The sequence below is a fragment of the Triturus cristatus genome, chromosome 4_2 (genome assembly GCF_964204655.1).
Source record: "Triturus cristatus chromosome 4_2, aTriCri1.1, whole genome shotgun sequence".
Taxonomy (NCBI): domain Eukaryota; kingdom Metazoa; phylum Chordata; class Amphibia; order Caudata; family Salamandridae; genus Triturus; species Triturus cristatus.
In genome coordinates this window covers 928,585,610-928,602,438 of record NC_140586.1, presented here as the reverse complement: position 1 = coordinate 928,602,438, position 16,829 = coordinate 928,585,610, and positions in this window count along the sequence as shown.

The following is a 16,829-nucleotide window of genomic DNA, read 5'->3' as shown; positions in this document are numbered from 1 at the left end:
AACACAGAGTAGATGGACCAAGCCACATCGAGGAGAGCTATAGGGAACATATTTATGGTATCAAGATCACAGGATGATGAACCATTGCTGTGGTAAGCTGGCTGACAGATACATAAATAGTAAAAATGAATTCATGAAGTGAAATCATTGTAACAGAGAAAATATGATTTCTCTGAGACAAAGACCAAAGTCAAGACTAACAGCTGTATATTGGATCATCTGCAGCTGGCATAAAAGATAGGCAGGAAGGCCAAAATACATTGCATTTTCATACTCTATGCACGAATATGTGAAAGCCTAGATAATTGTTTTGTCACAAGCCAGAAGGCGAAGACAGAGGGTCTTCTTTAACATCTTGCAAAACCAAGAAGAGATGGTAGAGTGCTTTATGACTTGTGGTTTGAAAGAATGCTTGTGTTCATAAATATCGCTACGTTTCTGACAAAAATCCAAGTTGTCTGATTAGAATAGCAGGAGGAGCCACATAGATGTTAACGTGTGTGGCTGAGGGAAGATCCCTGAAGCACACCACATGCTTCCCTGTCTGAAAGTGTAGGGAACGGGAGGAACAAACTGTTGCCTACTTAGAAGAAATAAACCTACGCAACTAACTGCAGTGTCATTTTCACCCCAATATTATTGGGGTCACACTTGGTAGCCCCCATTAGCTCCAAAAGGATTTGTCTGTTTTCAGAGAAAAGGAGTACTGCAGGTGTCACTCACGCTTATTCTGGCAAACTAATCTACGTTAGACGGAGTGTTTGGAGTCTGACAAACCTATCACAAAATCTCTTACCTGTAGGTAGGTGATTATACAGTGGAACTCCTCCCTTTTATCTCAAAATCAGTGCACACACAATGAGAAATCATGGGTATGATGATTATTATTATAAATAACTATGCAGATATTATGAAAATGATGAGGGCATAAGAAAATGAATTCCCAACCAGATATCATCACACATCCCTAACCTGTTACTCTATTTCCTACCCACAGTGCCTAAATGTTGTGAGCCATCCAACCCATATGACTCCATTTTCTCATAAAGTCTTACCTATGCCAAGATCTTGATAGTTTCCTCATATTCCTTATCCTGTCATTAGGTCATTAGTTGTAATTAAGTCATTCAGCATTGCCCTTCAGCAACCAGTCTATATCTCTAACCCAGCCCTTGCTCTGATACCTCATATACACTTATCACCAATGATGTCTTATGGGGCGAGGAGTGGTCACTAGTTACAACGCTTGAACAAAAGAAGTGGAAGTTTACCTTTCTGTCTTGTTAGTTGAACAGTGTCTGAAAACATGGAATTTCTAAACGGAAAACATGCCAATCAAACATTTACTATTCAGTCTGCTTTCCTATGTCCAGTGTCTGTGACACACATCCAGATATATTAAATGCAATATTTACTTGCAATCAGACTTGTATCTAATATACACTGTATCATGTGAAAATACAACACACTTAACACTGCTCTTGCGCGTCAATCGTCATGATTGTCAATCATTTTCCCCCGTCTTGTACGCAGACTAACAAAAACGTTGAAACTCATGAAATCTATCATTAATATGTTGTGGTATAACTTGAATGTTAGATCATTGGAAATGGCTCTTGAGTAGAAAAACAAGCTCAGCGGGTATTCTGGATTCTTCGGGCTTCAGACCATCGTTTCTTCATGGTGCTGTTCTTCAGAGAATTGGTGGAGTGCTAAGACTCATTCCTGATGCATTTCTGTGGAATGACAACTCTCAGGACAGATGCTCAGAAGCACAGAAAAATTTCAAATTACTTGTATTTTTTTGTAGATGTTTGTCTTCTTTATCTGTTTCTTGATTCACAGTTGAATCACCTTCTTTGGTCTACTGTGCTTATTCACTTCTTCAACAGTAACACTGAGACACGTTCAAAATCCACACAGTATTGGGATTGAAACATGGGTTTCAAACATGAAAGATAGTTTCTAAGCTCTAGTAAAGTCTGGCGTGTAAGCTGTTTATAATAGCTGTGTTATTTGTGTTGCACAATATGCATGCAGTGCTGTTGATAGTAACATTATGTCCTGTTTGAATAAAAATGAAACTATGCTTGTACATTTCTCAAAGCTTGCATACAAGAACTTGTTAATAAATGGCCAATGAAGCAAGATGATTCCTTCTTGTCATGAAAAGGTGTAATTTATAACCACAATGAACAGGTGCCTCACTCAGGTACTAGATAACTAGCCTTTACTTGAAAGAGCTACTTTTTGTGATTCTCGCTACATGTGTACTGTTTCTCACTGTAAATATCTCCGCTATTTTTTGTCTTGGAGACCCCTTCAGTTCAGGAGAGTTTGAACTCGGCCGAAGATATTAGGTATCAGAGTGCTTTACAAGAGCACCAGTTTTGTTACAGATGGACACATTCATTTTTGTTAGGCACGGGGAGATTAAGTGATTTGCCAGGAATCAAAGGGTGTTGAGTGTCGCTGCCGAGGCTCAAACCCATTTCCCCAGCTTCAGGGTTGACCGCTCGAGCCGTAAGGCTGCATCCTGGTTGTTACACTCATCATATAATTGTGTTTTAGCAATGAGAAACGTTCACAGTTGACTAAAGCTGCATTTAAGTGTACAGGCTATTTCTTCAGCTAACATTACAATAATATTGGAATCTTCAAATAAGATTGTATGAATTTGTTTCCTAATATGAAAAAAACCTTGTAAAGCAAATCATGTCCTTTAAAATGGAGATAGAATTGATACTGTATATAGTTACAACTATCTAGGGGTATGATATGAGCAGAAAGCTGCTCCAAAAACTCAAAACTCTGCATTTTTTTTTGCAACACTGTCTTAGAAAACTAAGTAGATATTTTAAAAGTAGAGCCAATATTGACAATTATAAACTCTAGCTGTTTGGAGACAGGATGAGCCCTGTTTTGTGGGATATTATGGGCAGATGTCTAACAGACATTTTATTCTTCCAAAGTCTTGTCCTAGTATCCATTGTAAGTTAGAGTTAGGGCTTTTTAAGATAGGGCTGTTGGTCGATTCCCTTGTTATCAACTATTGCTATAACCTTTATGTAGCCCCATTGGGCTTTTCTAAATCTATTCTATGGGAGCAAGATAGCAAACAAGCACCTCCATTCTCCGATTACTTCTGCCTAGAATTGGTTAAGCTGGAAGGAGGATTCTTCGCAGGTGCAATAATGAGAGAAGTTCTTCTGACAATATTTTCACAATACAGATATTTATGAAGTTGAAAAGGGTGGAAGCTTTACAGCAGTTAAACAACTGCTGTGAAACATCAGGTCATTTATGAGCTTCCACATGTTTTGTGTTATCTCTTTCTGATTTTCATTTTAGTTCATCAAGCGAAACTCTAACTGCCATTGTTGTTGGGTGCATGGGTCTCCTGTGCAATTAGTTTCACAAGTTTTATGCATTAGCGCAGCTTTCAAGCGGAATGTGTAAATTGTTGAAACCTTGTTCCCTTGAGTACATACTATAGTTCAAACATGATGCATCATTGTCTAGCAGGAACAAATGTGCAGCGAATTTGTAATGTCACTAAATTTAGATTACATTTTGCTACATTTAAACTATATGTAATCGAGGAAACATTCCTACTTTTGTGACCTAAATAAGTACTAATGTCGATATTTTTCAAGATAATACTGACATATTATATTGTTAACATTTTATTTAGGCAATAATAAAGATTTATTTAACTCTGTTCAACTGTGTACATCACCCTATGTCTTGTTTCAGGAGGCAGTCTTCAACATCTAAAAGATTTATTGGTATCATAATAAACACATAGCAGCCATGTAATGCTTAGTTTTTATGTGGTTTAGTTGCTTCTAGTCACTATCCCAGTTATTGGCAAATGGCCTTGGAGATAAAATGACGTCTAGGTTGAAATTAAAGGTGTGACAATTAAACAGTCTCTACTGGACCTTGGATTTGATACACCAAGTCTTTTCAACTGACATCATATTGCAGTGGAGTTGCTATCAAGTTGCCCTAAGACTCGGTGCATTCCCTCTTGTTTGGTCATCTTCCTTGCAGCCCGATCAAGAATCTCAATTTTTGGAACATATTTGTCACGTACCATCCTTACTAAAAGCAAAAAGTGGTTTGTATAAGACCCCTTAGTACGTCTAAACTCATATGTATTTGTAAAGCGTGCTATCACCCATGAGGGTATCCTGGCGCTCAGCAGGTTTGTGTGCCTAGCTCTGCCTATGGAACTTTGGTTAGATGATAAGCCAGGTCTTCCGCTTTTTGCAGAGTTCAAGAGAGGAGGAGGAGGCTCTGATGTGAAGTTGGTGGCCATTCCATGCTTCAGAAGTAATGGAAGGAAATGCCCATCCTCCTGATTGGATCTGTGTATGAATGGTATATGTATGAGAGTCCTGCGTAGTAGAGGTGTCTTGGTGGGTGGTAGAAGGAGATGTGACTGTTAACGTAGGTGGGGCCTGAGCTCTGTGGTGCCATGAATGTGTGTGTGAGGAGTTTGAATTGAACATGTTTGTGTATCTGGAGCCAGTGTAGTTCCCTGAGGTGCGGTGTGATGTGATGTGATTTCTGTGTGGGAGGTTGAGCAAAAGTCTGGCTGCCGATTTCTGGATGGTCTGTAGTCTCCTAGTCCAAATTGCTGGTGACTAGGTCATAAATGATAGGTTTTCTAGTGTTGCTTGAGAGCCAAATGAAAATCTTACTCAGTATCTTCAGGGTGTGGGAGCGGGATGCACCCACAACGTTGAATTGTGCAGTCATGTCCAGTTTGCTGGTGATTATTCCGACGTTCCTGGCATGGGTTCTGGGTGTGGATCACTGTTTGGCCATCCACTAGTTGAAGTCTCATGGAGAGGTGCTCTTGTTGAAGATCACTACTTCTGTCTTGTGGATGTTGAGCTTGAGACAGTTGGCATTCATCCAGTTTGCCACTTCGGTCATGAAGAAGGTGAACTTAATTCTTGTGTTGGGGGTCTTGTCTGAGAGGGAAAGTATGAGTTGTGTGTCTTCTAGGTGAGGATATTGTTGTCGTGTACGTGGATGATGTTGGCCAGAGGGATCATGTATGCGTTGAGGAAGGTAAGGCTGAGCGATGAACGTTGAGGCAAACCGCAGGTAAATTTGCGGACTTCCGAGGAGTAAGGTGGCAGGCTGAAAGCTTGTGTTATATGTGTTAAGAAGAAGCAGATCCACCAGAGCGCGAATCCTTGGATGCCAATCTTGTGCATCTTGCTAGAGCCAAAAGAATCGTGAGACTGGTCTTGTTCCTATGTCCTAAAGCAGTTGTTAATGGTCATCAACTTGAGACCGCAATTGGAAATGTAGGTTCACACAGAATCTGCATTTAACAGTTTCAGAGACCCAAGAAACAGTTGTTACAGCACAACTTTGAGGTTGTGACAGATGCACAGCAGTCACGCTGCTATACAGCATGGCTCAAACATATTGACAAAGCCAACAGCTCTCACATAGGCCAATGCTTGTTACAAAAGTCTTAGATGACTCTTTTCAGAGGCTATTTGTTTGCATAAAACTAAATCCTGGAATGCACACAGTTTTAGATATAGCCCCTGGAGGCCTTTAAGCAATGAATGTCGAACTTCATATTCGGAGTTGTTGAAAGTTTTTTTTTCTTTGAAGGAACCACAAGTAGTTTTTTTTTTTAATACAAGGAGGTGAACAAACCATAAATCTCCTGTTAGTTTACTGTGCTAACTTGTTAGAGCTGAAGTGTTTCAATTAACTTTAATTGACCTGGCTCTTTTCTCGGGAGACCAATCAGCCTTTATGCCCAACAGGTCGATGAGACACAATATAGAAATGTTATTTAATGTTATTGCACTTGCTCCTAGGTTAGAATTTTCATAAGCTATTCTTCATATTGACCATCAAAAAGCTTTTGATTCTGTAAACTGGCCTTATCTGTTTACCCTTATGAAGAGAATGGGCGAGGGTAATGCATTAATCGCATACACAAAACTGCTATACTCTAACCCTATCAGTGTTGTACTGTTCCAGCCCCTTTCTATTGCCCAACGTACCCAACATGGATGTTCACTATCACTGCTACTGTTGACACTCATAGTGGAACCTGTTGCAGCTTTGGTGAGGATGCATAGCGGCATCCACTGGCTTTGAATAGCACAGTAACAAGATTGATAAAATCTCCCTATGTGTGGGCGACCTTTTAATATACTTACAGGAGCCATGGTGACACTCAATGCTTTTGAGACTTTCTCAGGCCTACAAGCCAATTGGGCAAAGTCAAACATTTCTACTAGTGGGGATAAAGCCACAGATAATAGTTGGATGACACAATATTCCATGCAACTTTTTACAAGGACCCTCAAATACCATCAATAGAGGAGGACTGTGTTTGAAATCATAACTTGGTCATACTGGTTTAGAAGCTGTACACACAATACAGGATGCATTTGTCTAAATTCTCCATGGGCACAATAGCTGAAATAAAAATGATCTCCTTACCTAGAATGTTACTATTCCTTGTAGCACATTCCTTGGAAATACCCAAATCATTTTTAAACAGGTGGCCTCAATAGCTCATTCCTTCCTACAGCAAACTCCACAAGTCAATTTGTAAGTCTCCCTTTGACAGAGGTCTGGGGATGGCTGACTTTCAGGCACATTACAGAGCCTCCAATCTAGCTGTTATAAATGTCAGTATTTAGGACACCACACAGACATTAGCTTCTATAGTGAACATTGAGTACTGGGAAGGAAAGACCCAAAACACCCCGTGTATAGGGGGTCTATTCCACAGGGATACCCCAGCTACCAGAACAGTTATATTGATTTGAAGGAGGGTCACTTGAGAATTGGGATGGAAATCTCGACTCACAGAACAGACCCTTCTGTGGGTGGGTACTCATGCCGATATAGAAAAATTACAAGGGTTCCATGCTGGAATACTTTGGGAATAACATCCCTAGTTCACAAAACAATGAATATCTGTTCAGAACTTTTAGGGAAGTTCTGTAGGAATTTGGGCTATTGTTCAACAAATCTTTGCAATATTTACAGTTGAGGCACACAATAACACCATACTTTACCGCTCTTGACGATATTCCTGAATGTGGTCCTTAAAGCCAAATTACTACCTGTGCACTAGCCACTAAAACATTTCCCAAATATGCAAAACCCTAATTATTAATTCCTCAGCTCCTTTAATACATTTGGGACAATTCTATGAAACTGATATAGGCACTCTTGAAGATGAAAAATGGTAAGGGACGTTCATGGCCTTGACTAAATTGCCATCATAGCTCATCTCAGACTTATCAAGTTTAAATATCTGTTGTGCATACTACAGCAAGAACGCTTGTGATGGATGGGGCAAGAAATGGCCTCTACTTGTTTGAGATGTGCTGAGGGTACTGGCTCGTTTCTACACACCATTTTGGGAATACACGAAAATACAGGCGTACTTCTCACGCTCTGAGATTACAAATGTAAGAATCCACTTAGATTCATGATGGGCCTTACAAAACATTGTGACCAAATTGCACAATAATAGATTAGCAAACTGTTTATTACAAGCACAAAATTTGGGAAAATGTAGAAGGTGGGGCTGAGCATTGTAGGGTTCTAGAAACCTAGGTGTATGAGGACTGTGGTTGTTCACACAAATGCATCAAAATATGGTCACAGTGGCAATCCTATCGTGGATATAAAAAGTCTGACGGTACTCTGAATTAATCCTCATTATAATTATGAACTCCAATTTTGATTTTGCTTTGCTCTTTAATTACCTGGATCCTTGTGTTGCACAATAATGTCCACTACAAATAAGATACATTTTTCATGTGATTGTGTATACAAGCTGCTACTGTCACAATATTGTTTTTACCTAGTAAGGTTTATACTAGGAAAAGCAATAAAAAATTCCCCAAAAAGGAAAAAGATCTATATAGGTGTGGTTCTGTTATCTGCCAGGCTGTGTTCTTGATCTGCTTATCACAAGTTGTTAATGGTAATTCAAACTTTATACCGGTCCTTGCTATGTATTGCCCCACCGAAAACGCGAGCTGGTTTAAAAATCTCTTTTTATAGTGTTGTATGTTGCACGTCAAGGGAGCCTCCTGTTATGTTTAGTAATGTACCCCAATATAGGCCTGGGTAGTCACCTAACCTTTCACCTACATTTACCCCGCCATTGTACTACATAACGGTTTTTGGTGCTGACCTTTTACCTAGTTAGGTGATGCAGTGATGTTTTCTCATTTATTATGCATGAGGATTCTCAGAATCACAGAGGATTACCATCTTTTGCATAATAACTATGTATAAGGTTCATCACTATCGTCATCCTCTGCCGACATGACACAGCAAGGTAGAACCACTGAGGATACCTTCTGGGTATACAAACACCATATCTTTGCTGGGGTGAGCAGAGGAGAAAAAGACTTTCATGCTCTGGTCAGTGTGTGTGAGACGTTGAGGTTCCTGCACGCAGACACTCCAGCACGCCGTGTTCTGACATCCCTCGCGGGGTGTTCACCTCGAGACCAAGACGGGGTCCTTCATTCTCTCGCACCAGGAAATGGGGTTGGCTTTATCCTAGAGGGATTCTTGTCTATACACCTACATACATGCTAGGTACATTTTGGAACATCTAGTTAGGGTTAGCATCGTAGGAGTACGCATTGCTATCGACATGTATATATTCATTGTTTTAGCATTATGGTGGAACTGTACCATCTATCTACTCTATTGGTCCTTACAACTGTTTATATCTGTTTCTGTCTTGTGGTTGTTACAGCACACATATTTTACACTAGAATGACACTGGTTCAATAAATGCTTATTGAAAACGTCCCTACCGTTTATCCGTTTATTTTGTGTACTTCTCTGAGACAAAGTGAGCACGAGTGACTGAGCAAAAAGTCCTGTACTGTTTCCACGATCCCTGAGGGGCCATGGTTGTCATATTTGATAGTTGCCAGAAACTATCCTCTCCTTGGTAAGAGGGGTTCATAGTGGCACGATGATCTGGCTTGCATACAGACCAACACATCCGGTGGAGGTGTCTGGAATCAGTCTGGACACCAATCCCACAGTTTATGTTGTCCAAACGAGCCAATCCTAAATAGATTTATAGGAACTACACGACATTCCAGTCCAGGCTCCAAATGCCCAACGGTGGTTCCTCCATTGGAGCGGAGGATTGTCATCTCCCCTTTGTCAGTGCAGCAAGCATGAAAAATAAAATGGTAATGAAGAGATTTCATTACCGTTTTATTTTTCATTTCAGCCGACTAGCAGCACTGGGTGAGGCCATAGATTCTGATTGACAGGAGGGAGCAGTGTTGCTGCCTGCCCCAGTTTAAACTGTGCATACCACTTTGTCTGGCTGTCTTGCGATCGCCAGCCTGACATGCACATTTCAAGCCTCTCCACTTACTGTCTTAGGCAGCTGGGTGGAGAGCAGGCACAGGTTTCCAGTGCCTCAGGGAGCGTCAAGGCACCCCACGCCAGCCAATCTTGGTGCTTCTCTCATGCTGCCTAACATCAGCAGCATCAGGTTTAGTTAGGGGAGCGGCTCAGAGACTACTTGATGCCTTGGAGCCTCGTATTGCAGCAGGACCATAGAGAAACACAAGGATGGAGGTAGTGGATAAGTTGTCTATTTTATTTGTTTATAAAAATGCTTTCATACCCATTTGTAGGCAGTGTGAGAAACTTGCACTGTGCCTTCTCCTTGCTTTTCCCTCTTCTTCTTCACTTTTTTTTAGATTTTTATATAGCGCGAACTAGACCCGAGACCTCGGGTATCAGAGCACTTTACATGAGCACCAGTTTAAAAAAAATTATTTTTATTAACTGTACCAGCGAAAGGAGGGTAGAAGTTGAGAAAGAGTTTAAACAAAGAGTAGAGCATGGAGGGGAGAGGTGGACGTAAAGGGGGCAGAACCATTGAAAAAAGTTGAGGCTGGAGGGAGAAATAAATGGTGAACAGCTGTGCTTGGATAGGAGAGGTAAACTTTCTGGAGAACTTAAGTGGTGGAGAGAGGAAATGGTGAGGGATAGATATAAGAGAGCAGGATCTTGAAGAGCAGGTAAGAGGTAGATGTTAAAGAGGAAGAACCAGCGAGAGAAGGTTAGCGACTAGTGAGAGATGAGAGGAAGTGTATAGCAGAGAGGTGGATGTAATGGGGCGGAATCTGTGTGAAAGGTAAGAGGCAGTTGGAGATATGAGGTGAAATGTAGAGCATGGAAGGGAGAGGTGGATGTAAGTGAGGTACAAACAGTGAGGCAAGGTAGGAGGCTGGGGGGTCATAGGGGAGAGGTGGATGTAAAGGGTACAGACCAGCAATAAAAGTTGAGTGTCTGGATGGAGAGATGAGAGGTGATGGGCAATACATGGATGGGAGATATAGATAGATTGGAGATACTGGTGTAAAAGATGCAGAACTGTTAGGAAACCTTAAGAAGAGAGAGGGAATGGTGAGAGGCGAATGTAGACGGGCAGAATCAGTGAGAAAAGTGAGAGGTAGAGATGTGGTGAGATGTAGACAGTGGAGGAGAGAGGTGGATATAAGAGGGGGCGAATCAGAAAGAGAATGTGATAAAGCTGGGGGAAAGGGTAGAGATGGAGGTAAGAGGGGCAGAATCCACAAGATACAGTTAGAGGCTGGGGAAGAGATGATAAGAGTACAGCATGAAGGGAAGAATTGGTGGGAAAAAAGAGGTGAAGAGTAGGGAAGGAACGGAAATGTGGATGCAAGAGGGGCAGGCCCAGCAAGAGAAGGTGAGATGCTGGGTGGAATGATGAGAGGTAAAGGGTAGAGCATGGAGGGGAAAGATGGATATATGATTGGCAAAACCAAACAGGGAGCATAAGCCGCTTGCGGTGAAAGGAGTCATGGAGACATTAAGAGATGAGCACGTAGGTTTAGGTGGATGTAAGAGGTGTTGAACGAGCAGGAGAAGGTAATAGGCTGGGCAAGAGGTGAGGTGAAAAGTAAAGAATGGAGGGGAGAGGTAGATGTAAGTAGTCAAAGCCAGTAATAAAAAAGTAAGAGGCTGGAGGAGAGGTATAAATGCTTTGAACTAGTGTGATACTACTTACATTGAGCCTTCTGTCACCAATGCAATTCCCTGTCTCTTTTTTTCATTTTTTTAAATGGCTTAGTTTTGGGATGTCTGACCTCCTTTCGAAAAGTTTTTGATCTTGAACCATCCTGGATGTGCCTGCAGAATTTCAGCCTGCTCTCTTTGCAGTCTTACTCCTCTTGACCTTTTTAAGAAATCTAGATACCAGTGGGACCCTTTTCTGCCCATGTCCTGATGGGACATGTAGAGATCAAAACTCCTGCCCTACTGCCTGGCCTCAGAAAACAGTGGTGGGGGATGCCAAAATTCCACCGGGGAAACGTAAGCCCTGCCTGACAAAGCATACTGCCCCACACGAAAGTGGCAGTGCAATCCCTTGGAGTAAGGCTGGTGGGCGAGCAGACCTGGATGAATAAGAGGTATAGTATGGAAGGGAGTCGGATGCCTCAGCTGCTGTATTGACAGAAGATGGATGCTTCCACCTTTTCTTGTACTGTCATGCACATCATCTCATGCTACTGATACTCTCTATACTGACCTGGCTACCTGCCCTGCGGTGAGACTGAGATCATGAAGAGTAGAGGCACTGGTGGAGGCCTGTTCCAACACTGGTAACTGGACACCGGAGTTGAGACTGCGGGATTGGGCTGACTGGAGAGTGCCAGGCTGGCCTTGAAGTTTTTACTGCAGCTTGAGACACAGCTGGCCCCACATTCCGGTGAGAATCCACTGCCTTAGAGGAGCTGCATATCCAGAAGAAAGGCTGACACAGATACATATTTAATAGAAGACTGTTGTAGTCTCCTTTGGCAACCTGATGTTAAAAAGTATATTACTCTGCACGTCTTTGCCTTTCCCTCTGCCGAAAGTGCAGCAAAGTCAAATATTTCTGCTATTATTCTCAATTATACCACCTGTTTGACTGTGATGGTAGCCTTCTCTGATATCTTTTAGACAGTATGCCTTCAATTAATCCTCTGCCCTTAACATTGCTCAGTGTCATCTTCACTGGGCAAGAGGACAGACTTTGGTCAGCTACGTCTTCCTTTCACGAGGTGCAGTGGTTATGCAGGCCATGTGCTGATAGCCTATCTAGCACCTAGAAACCAAGGACCACTGTGTATGCGTGGAACATCATCTCTCCTGACCTAATATTGGTTACAGTCATAATGGTAATCTGGTTTCCCACCAGAACCTGGATATCACCGCGAACACAGGAGTTATTAATTTCTTGCTTCATACTCTGCTAAACCCACAGTCAATTACTGCACTGGTGGAACTATTGGACACCTTTTCTGTGTTTTCAGGGTGAAGGGTTAATTCAGAGAAATACGATGGTATTGCCGCTGTCTGATGTGACGACGACAGCGAGTATAGAGGAAGTTGTGTCGGTGAGCCAAGGGCCTGCGACTGGGAAGGGCCAAAAACCTATGGATCGAGGGGATAGCACACCGAGTTCTAAGCTCTTTTTTTAAATACATAAGCGTTTTAGGCTAACTATGCATTGGGCACCCACACACATGACGTATCATTTTTATCGGGAGACCAAGGGGCACGCTGGGTGGTAGGAATTTTTGCCGGCACAGTGATCCCACACAGAAATGTAAGAAACCTGGGTTTTTCTAGCTACATTTGTGGTTTGCTGGGGATTCCTTGTAGGAAAACGTTAGGGGAGCCAAGCAAGCCATACCTCCTTCAACTTACCCCAGCTGTCTAGTTTTCAGAACTGTGTCAGTTAAGTCAGTTTCCATAGATGGCCGCTGAGCCCGTGACCTAAAACACATGTGACCCTCCTTGCAAAACCAGGTTATTTTGCGATAGGTAATTTTGATGTCTCCACAGTACGTTTTAGGTCCTTTCCCGCTGCGGGTACTTGGTCTACCCACAAAAGTGAGGTACCATTTTTATCGGGAGACCTGGAGGAACACTGGTTAGTGGGAAATTCTTATCAGCCAGGTGTTCCCATATCATTTTCACACAAAAATGTGTGAAAATCAAGATTTTTCAGCTACATTTGAGGTTTGCAGAGGATTCTGATAGGAAAACTTTGGGGCATCCATGCAAGCCAAACCTCCCTGGACTCCCCTACCTGTCTAGTTCTCAGAATTGTCTAGGTTAGGTAGGTTTCCCTAGATGGCTGCCTAGCTCGGGACCAAAAACGCAAATGAATGCCTTGCAAAACCAGGTTGGTTTGTGATAGATAATTTTGATGTCTCCACAATACGTTTTGGGGCCTTCCATGCCGAGGGTACTTGGCCCACCCACACAAGTGGGGTACCTTTTTTATTTGGAGACTTGGGGAAAAGCTGGCTGGTAGGAAATTTGCAGTTTCTTTCTGAAGCTGGAAAATTATGGCACCGTATTGCAAGGAAAAATGTGACTGTAGTCACATTTTGAGGTTTGCAGGACATTGTGGGTAAGATAACTTGTTGGGATCCCCGAGAGAGACATCACCGTGTACTCCCCTGGGTGTTTAGTTTACGAAAATATCTAGAGTTGGTAGATTTTACAAGAGGGAATGTACAGCTGGGCAGAGAAAGACAGAAACAACTATTACTGCACAACCATCTATTCCTCACGTACACACACATACTGGTTGCATTTGGCACAAGAGTGAGTGATGCTTCAGTATATAAAATGTTATTAACAAGAGATTTCACAAAAATGAAATGCATTGTTAATTATTGAAAGGACAAAAAACTGAACCAGTGGCTCACAGCTTGTGAGCTGTGAAGCCACAACAAGGCACCAACCTCTTTACAGGCCATTCATAAACCTTTCATACGTGTGACACAGACAAAACCATTCACACTGCCAGCTGCGGGCCCAGGACATAACAACACTCACATCAACAGAGAGCGCCATTCAAGGGCCCATCAGTTTCACACGCCCACATGCCTGATACAGCAACCACACCGACTGACGGATTGTGTGGACTGGCGTTTGGCTACCAGTGTGTGTAGTGAACAGCAGCAAGTAACTATTCACATACCGCCAGCCAAGCGCCATTCCATGTACACCACCAGCCAAGCGCCATTCTACACATACCACCAGCCAAGCGCCAGTCCACACACACCGCCAGCCAAGCGCCAGTCCACACACACCGCCACCACATTTTGTTATTTTATACAAAAAAGAAAACACATACAAATTGTAAGTAGATACAAAACTGCAAACACAAAAGCTGAAACGAAATATATTGCACTACAGGCAGTTCACTTACCACTCATGGATCATCCCAAAAATTATTTAGCATGTGGTACATTCGAAAACAAGCAGACACACGCAGCGCAGGGTTAGAAGGACACTCGGGCAGTACATAGGAGTCTCCTTCCGCTTAACTCTTCCCCAACGGACTCTTACATCTCCTACTGGGAAAGTCTTTTGTGGATGTGGGAGGAATATGATCAGGAAAGTGGCGATCTTTCAATCTAGCCACATCCTCCGCTACTCCAACTCTAGAAACACTTGCCTGTTCCACTACAACAAGGCTGCCTGTCACTGACCCCTGAAACTTAACAAAAGTCATCGTTGACTCAGGAGAATAATCCCTAAATACAACAAAAGCATTAAAGGTTTCCAAGTGGAAAAGATGGATAGCCAACTTCCTATACCAAATGTAAGCCTTACGAAGAGCAGTGTAAGGTTCCAACAGCTGATCTACTCTATCAACACCACCCATGTGCCTCTTGTAGTCTAAAATACACACAGGTTTGCGCACTTCAGCAACCTGACCTCAAACAGTCACAGGTTAAGTACTTTCATCATCTATGGTAGACCACATGTAGACATCTCTCCTGTCTGCAAACTTCACAGCTAGAAGTTCCTCACTGTGCAACGCACTGCACTATCCCCGCTCAAGCTTTTGACAAACACGTTTTCTTGGGGAAACCTTTATGGTTAGAGCAGATTGTGCAGCCAGTAACAGTGTCCACTTTGGCCAATTCCCTGAACAACTGTGAACGGAGAGGATGTGGCCTAACAGGCTAGAGCGGTTGATCTCAAATCTGGGGAACTGGGTTCAAGTCTCGGCAATGATGCTCAACATCCTGTGATTCTGGGCAAATCACTTAATCTCCCTGTGCCTAACAAAAATGAATGTGTCCTTGTGTAACGTAACTGGTGCTCATGTAAAGTGCTCTGATACCTTTGGGTCAAGTTTGTGCTATATAAAACTCAGAAAAAACCCAAAAGAAAAACTGCACACCACTGTAGAAGTTATCAAATAAATGATGACCTTTGTTAAAAAGTCCTCTACAAGTTCCCACACAATTTCTCACTACCCAAAAAAGTGGATGGACAACCGGGGGGTCAATCCTGGAATCCCTACCAGTGTATACCCTCAAATTAGAGACATATCCAGTCCTACTGTCACACAGCATATACATCTTAATTCCATAGCTTGCTAGGAATGTACTGCCTAAAAACCAAGCGGCCCTTGAACAAGACTAAAGACTTATCCACAGATATTTCTTTCCCTGGAGCATAGATCACCGAAAATCGATCCACAAATTGATTAATGTAGGCTGAATCTTAAAAAGACAGTCACAATCAGGGTGATCTTGTGGCAACACTAAACCATCATCGACAAAATGCAGCATCCGAAGCAGAAGCAAATACCAAACACAATTCATGATTACCGGAAATATAGGCGTTGCCATCAAGGGACTAGTAGACCAATATGAAGAGATCAATGGCTTGCTTATCAAGTCCATCTAAAAAGTTAAACCCAAGAACTTCTTCAACTTTTCCAGATTTGTGGGAGTCCGAGTAACTCTAGAGTGGGGCCTAAGTCTGGCACTGTTGTCCCTCAAATACTGTTCAGCATACAAATTAGTCTGCTCAACAATCTCTGCCAAAAATACATTGTCCATAAACAACTGAAAAACATTTATAGGCAAAAGGTTTTCAGTATCCACTCTCTAATCTGGGACACCAGTAAAGTCAGGCAATGCTGGCTGCATCATGCCTGGGGCAACTTCGAGGTCAGCTCTTCCAATGGGAAGCCTTGCAGCCCCAGGATGCGGTCCTGATGCCTCTTTCTGCACTATCGGCACATCAATGTCCTCTAAAACAGGCACGTCAGTCTCATAATCATGTTCAGAGGAAGACTCGAAAAGCATACCAACAACATGCTGAGCAGTCATCCTGCAGCTAGCCATAATTAATAAGAAAGGAGACTTCACAAACAAGTCAACAATAACCAACGCTGCGCAAAATAAGTAATAAACAAAGTGTAGCTGTTGGAAACCGGGCAACCGGGTTAGCAGTCACCAGGTTCCCAGCACAGTGGTAGCTTGGCTCGAGCGGTTGGGGGTCAGGCACCGTGTTAAGCGTACGTCACACCCTCACAATAACCATGCGTTCATCCGTTCCAAAAACGACACTACACCGTAAAAATTATGGAAGACAAGTTGAAAATATATATGTCTTTGTCTTATTTTCTCTTAGTTGCAGGTTTCATAACATAAATACAATACAATAGGACTTTCCTTTAAAAGAGCAGGTCAAATAAACAATGCTACTTTGGGATTTCAATAAATAGGTTCAGGTCATCATTAAGCAAAGAATAAATAGATGTGCAATAAATATAGACGGCAAATAAATACAGTCAGACAATAAATACAGTGCAAGAATAAATTAGTGGAAGACAATAAATAAAGCACCTTCAATAAATAAGGTAAAGCAATCAATGACAGTATAGATCAGATCACTTTCATGAGGTAACTTGGTCTTACTTTGCCCATACA